The sequence below is a fragment of the Oncorhynchus masou genome, chromosome 19 (assembly GCF_036934945.1).
Source record: "Oncorhynchus masou masou isolate Uvic2021 chromosome 19, UVic_Omas_1.1, whole genome shotgun sequence".
In the NCBI taxonomy this organism is placed as follows: Eukaryota; Metazoa; Chordata; class Actinopteri; order Salmoniformes; family Salmonidae; genus Oncorhynchus; species Oncorhynchus masou.
Genome location: NC_088230.1, coordinates 32,814,732 through 32,820,369, shown reverse-complemented (window position 1 = coordinate 32,820,369; position 5,638 = coordinate 32,814,732).

Sequence of the window (5,638 nt, the reverse complement as noted above, 5' to 3'; positions counted from 1 at the left end):
AGTTTGAGTGAAGCTTTTAGTGGGAGGTTCAATGCTAAGGTCAAAGTCGGTGTCCCCGCTGAAATCACATTAGCATAATACAAAAATATGGATAAAAATCTGTCAGTTTAAGCTAGAGAACTGTTATTGTTGCACCGCATCCACCTATGTTGCACCTCCGCCTGTGTGGTGAAGGTGACAGAGGTCTTCTCACGAAATCACCTGTAGCATCCAAACGTCCAGACTTTTATGACCCATCTGTGGAAAGATGAGACTCTCACAAACACCTAGCCATTGGTTGTTCAGCTCTAGGATGCCCACAGACCTCACAAAACGTGTCTGATGATCCCCTGGGACCAGTTGAAAAATGTATTAAAGTATACAGTACCAGTCAAAAGTTTGGACACCTACTCATTCAAGAGTTTTTTTAAATTTTAACTATTTTCTACATTGTAGAATAATATTGAAGACATAAACTATGAAATAACACATATGGAATCATGTAGTAACCAAGAAAGTGTTAAACTAATCAAAATATATTTGAGATTCTTCAAAGTAGCCACCCTTTGCCTTGATGACAGCTTTGCACACTCTTGGCATTCTCTCAACTAGTTTCACCTGGAATGCTTTTCCAACAGTCTTGAAGGAGTTCCCACATGTATGCTGAGCACTTGTTGACTGCTTTTCCTTCACTCTGCAGTCCAACGTATCCCAAACCATCTCAATTGGGTTGAGATCAGGTGATTGTGGAGGCCAGGTCACCTGATGCAGCACTCCATCAGTCTTCTTCTTGCTCAAATAGCCCTTACACAGACTGGAGGTGCGTTGGGTCATTATCATGCTGAAAAACAAATGATAGTCCCACTAAGCGCAAACCAGATATCATTGCAGAATGCTGTGGTAGCCATGCTTGTGCCTTGAATTCTAAATAAATCACATACAGTGTCACCAGCAAAGCACACCCACACCATCACACCTCCTCCTCCATGCTTCATGGTGGGAACCACTAGTGCAGAAGAACCAATATCTAGGTATTTGTTAGAGTCCAATCTTTCCACAGAGGGGTCATGTGTATCCCAAACTATTCAGACACTACAGACAGAAGTTGGCAAAAAATACATCAAGGGGTCTCATCAAGGGGTCAGAATAGTCTGGATGCTACAGACGATTTTGTGAGAAGACCGATTTTCGGGATGTTTCATGGTCTGACAAACACCGCTCTAGCTCTACCACCTTTCACCCCAGATGTCTCATGGTCTGACAAACACCGCTCTAGCTCTGTCACCTTTCACCCCAGATGTCTCATGGTCTGACAAACACCACTCTAGCTCTGTCACCTTTCACCCCAGATGTCTCATGGTCTGAAAAACACCACTCTAGCTCTGTCACCTTTCACCATACCTGCGGAAATGCAGCATAGGCAGATGTGGTGGATTGAGACGCATTCATTGCAACAAAAAAAACGGTACTATCTATCTTAAACTGACAGATTTATATGCATATTTTTGTATTATGCTAATTATATTTCCGCGGGGTCGGCGACATTGACCTTGGCATTGAACCTTTCACTAAAAGCTCCACACACACAAAATGTATACTTAAACCCAAAATGGTTATCCAGTAGATTACGAAAGGCTCATCTTTTGTTCAAAAATTACCTTTTTACCAATTAACCTAACATTTAGTTAAATGAAAATGAAGCCTTTATCAAAGTTTCTCCCTTTCTCCAACAAGCCATACAAAGTGGCTGATGAGTGAGAAAGTTAGACACAGAAATGTCATACCCTCCTAAAAATACTAACCTCCCCTGTTATTGTAATAGTGAGAAGTTAGTATGTCTTGGGGGTATGATATTTGTCCGTCTAACGTTGTCACTCATCATTATTCACAATTCTTTCAGGATTATCCATAATCACGGTAGCATCCACATGAATGTAGAAGTGTTTAGAAACATGTTTTATTCTTATTCACAATAAAAGTGACCCAAAAATGACACAATACATTATTTACCATTCATTTCTATTGGACACAAAATAATCTGAAATACAACCTAAACAAACAGGAAATCCATCCAACAAGTTTGTAGAGTCACAAGCTCTATGTAGTCATTGTGTACTAGGAGTATGGGACCAAATACGAAACTTTGACTACTTTAATACACATAAGTGAATTTGTCCCAATACTTTTGGTCCCCTAAAATGTGGATTATGTACAAAAAAGTGCTGTAATTTCTAAACGGTTCACCTGATATGGACTAAAATACCCTCCATTTGAAGCTGACAGTCTGCACTAACCTCATAGTCGTTGTGTCATTTCAAATCCAAATTGCAGGAGTACAGAACCACAACAACAACAAATGTGTCACTGCCCCACTTTTGGAGCTCCCTGTGTATTTTTTCAGTCACAACATTTACAGATGAATAACTATTACAGATTAAATCCACCCCTCAACTTTTCTCAGCCCATCCCACCTATCTACATAGACCACCATTTCTTGATTTCCTTGTGCAGTATATTTTTCAACTGTGCTGTGATGTCTTACAATCTGAACCTTTCTAATCACATGTTATCAACAGGAACATTGAAGAGTATTATTATGCTGTTGATTGATTGACTACAGCCAACATCTGTAGGGTTCATTTTAGAACAAGGTTATGACTGTTTTTTGCCTCTCCTGAACCTGTGACCAGAAACCAGCTACAAGGGGTGCAATACCAAAATAAATTATTCACTAATTCTCTCTTGACAGCAAAATCTACATACTGTAGCTGACATGGTTGTATGCCTAACATTTAGTATTTTTATTTACCCTTGATATAACTAGGCAAGGCTACCGGTATGCCATCAAACCCCAGAGGTTTTCCAGACTGAAATTATTTAATTGGCTCAATAAGTTCCTCCTCTGTAATTTGGCCTTCACACAGGTCTTTCTGTACAGTTGTCAATTTTACATAGTTATTATAAGGAAAAAGACCTTTATAGAAAGCATCATTTAGCGGACATGGAGGAGACTAAAAAGAAAACATACAGTAACTTAGGAAAGTATTCAGACACCTTGACTTTTTCCACATTTTGTTACGTTACAGCCTTATTCTAAAATTGATCAAATTGTTTTGTTTTCCTTATCAGACTATGCACAATACCTCATAATGACGAAGCAAAAACAGTTTTTTAGACATTTTAGGTAATTTATTACAAATAAAAAAACTGAAATATCACATTTCTGTAAGTATTCAGACCCTTTACTCAGTACTTTGTTGAAGCACCTTTGGCAGCAATTACAGCATTGAGTCTTCTTTGGTATGAACATACAAGATTGGAACACCTGTATTTGGGGAGTTTCTGCAGATCCTCTCAAGCTCTGTCAGGTTGGATGGGGAGTGTTGCTGCACAGCTATTTTCAGGTCGCTACAGAGATGTTCGATCGTGTTCAAGTCCGGGCTCTGGCTGGAACATTCATGGACATTCATAGACTTGTCCCGAAGCCACTCCTGCGTTGTCTTGGCTGTGTGCTTGTGGTCGTTGTCCTGTTGGAAGGTGAACCTTCGCCCCAGCATGAGGTCCTGAGCGCTCAGGAGCAGGTTTTCATCAAGGATCTCTCTGTACTTTGCTCCGCTCATCTTTCCCTCGATCCTGACTAGTCATCCAGTCTCTGCCGCTGAAAAACATCCCCAAAACATGATGGTGCCAGGTTTCTTCCAAACATGATGCTTGGCATTCAGGCCAAAGAGTTCAATCTTGGTTTCATCAGTCCAGAGAATCTTGTTTCTCATGGTCTGAGAGTCTTTATGTGCCTTTTGGCAATCTCCGAGCAGACTGTCATGTGCCTTTTACTTAGGAGTGGCTTCAGTCTGGCCACTCTACCATAAAGGCCTGATTGGTGGAGTGCTGCAGAGATGGGGGAACCTTCCAGGACAAACATCTTCACAGAGGAACTCTAGAGCTCTTTCAGAGTGACCATCAGGTTCTTGGTCACCTCCCTCATGGCATACCAGTTTGGCCAGGTAGCCAGCTCTAGGAAGAGTCCTGGTGGTTCCAAACATCTTCCATTTAGGAATGATGGAGGCCACTGTGTTCTTGTGGACCTTCAATGCTGCAGACATTTTTTGGTACCCTTCCCAAGATCTGTGCCTCGGTACAATCCTGTCTCGGAGCTCTACGGACCATTCCTTCGACCTCATGGCTTGGTTTTTGCTCTGACATGCTTTGTCAACCGTGGGACCTTATATAGACAGGTGAGTGCCTTTCCAAATAATTTCCAATCAATTGAATTTACCACAGGTGGACTCCAATCAACTTGTATTTTTAAGTAATTAATTTGCATTTTATTGCATGACATAAGTATTTGATCACCTACCAACCAGTAAGAATTCCGGCTCTCACAGACCTGTTAGATTTTCTTTAAGACGCCCTCCTGTTCTCCACTCATTACCTGTATTAACTGTACCTGTTTGAACTCATTACCTGTATAAAAGACACCTGTCCACACACTCAATCAAACAGACTCCAACCTCTCCACAATGGCCAATGTTCAGAGAGCTGTGTAAGGACATCAGGGATAAAATAGTAGACCTGCACAAGGCTGGGATGGGCTACAGGACACTAGGCAAGCAGCTTGGTGAGAAGGCAACAACTGTTGGCGCAATTATTTGAAAATGGAAGAAGTTCAAGATGATGGTCAATCACCCTCGGTCTGGGGCTCCATGCAAGATCTCACCTCGTGGGGCATCAATGATCATGAGGAAGGTGAGGGATCAGCCCAGAACTACACGGCAGGACCTGGTCAATGACCTGAAGAGAGCTGGGACCACAGACTCAAAGAAAACCATTAGTAAAACACTATGCCGTCATGGATTAAAATCCTGCAGCGCATGCAAGGTCCCCCTGCTCAAGCCAGCGCATGTCCAGGCCCGTCTGAAGTTTGCCAGTTACCATCTGGATGACCCAGAGGAGGAATGGGAGAAGGTCGTGTGGTCTGATGAGACACAAATAGAGCTTTTTGGTCGAAACTCCACTCGCCGTTTTTGGGGGAAGAAGAAGGATGAGTACAACCCCAAGAACACCATCCCAACCGTGAAGCATGGAGGTGGAAACAACCTTCTTTGGGTATGCTTTTCTGCAAAGGGAACAGGATGACTGCACCGTATTGAGGGGAGGATGGATGGGGCCATGTATCGCAAGATGTTGGCCAACAACCTCCTTCCCTCATTAAGAGCATTGAAGATGGGTCGTGGCTGGGTCTTCCAGCATGACAACGACCCGAAACACACAGCCAGGGCAACTAAGGAGTGGCTCCGTAAGAAGCATCTCAAGGTCCTGGAGTGGCTTCGCCAGTCTCCAGACCTGAACCCAATAGAACATTTTTGGAGGGAGCTGAAAGTCCATATTGCCCAGCGACAGCCCCGAAACCTGAAGGATCTGGAGAAGGTCTGTATGGAGGAGTGGGCCAAAATCCCTGCTGCAGTGTGTGCAAACCTGGTCAAGAACTACATGAAACGTATGATCTCTGTAATTGCAAACAAAGGTTTCTGTACCAAATATTAAGTTCTGCTTTTCTGATGTATCAACTACATCTGTCATGCAATAAAATGCTATTTAATTACTTAAAAATCATACAATGTGATTTTCTGTATTTTTGTTTTAGATTCCGTCTCTCACA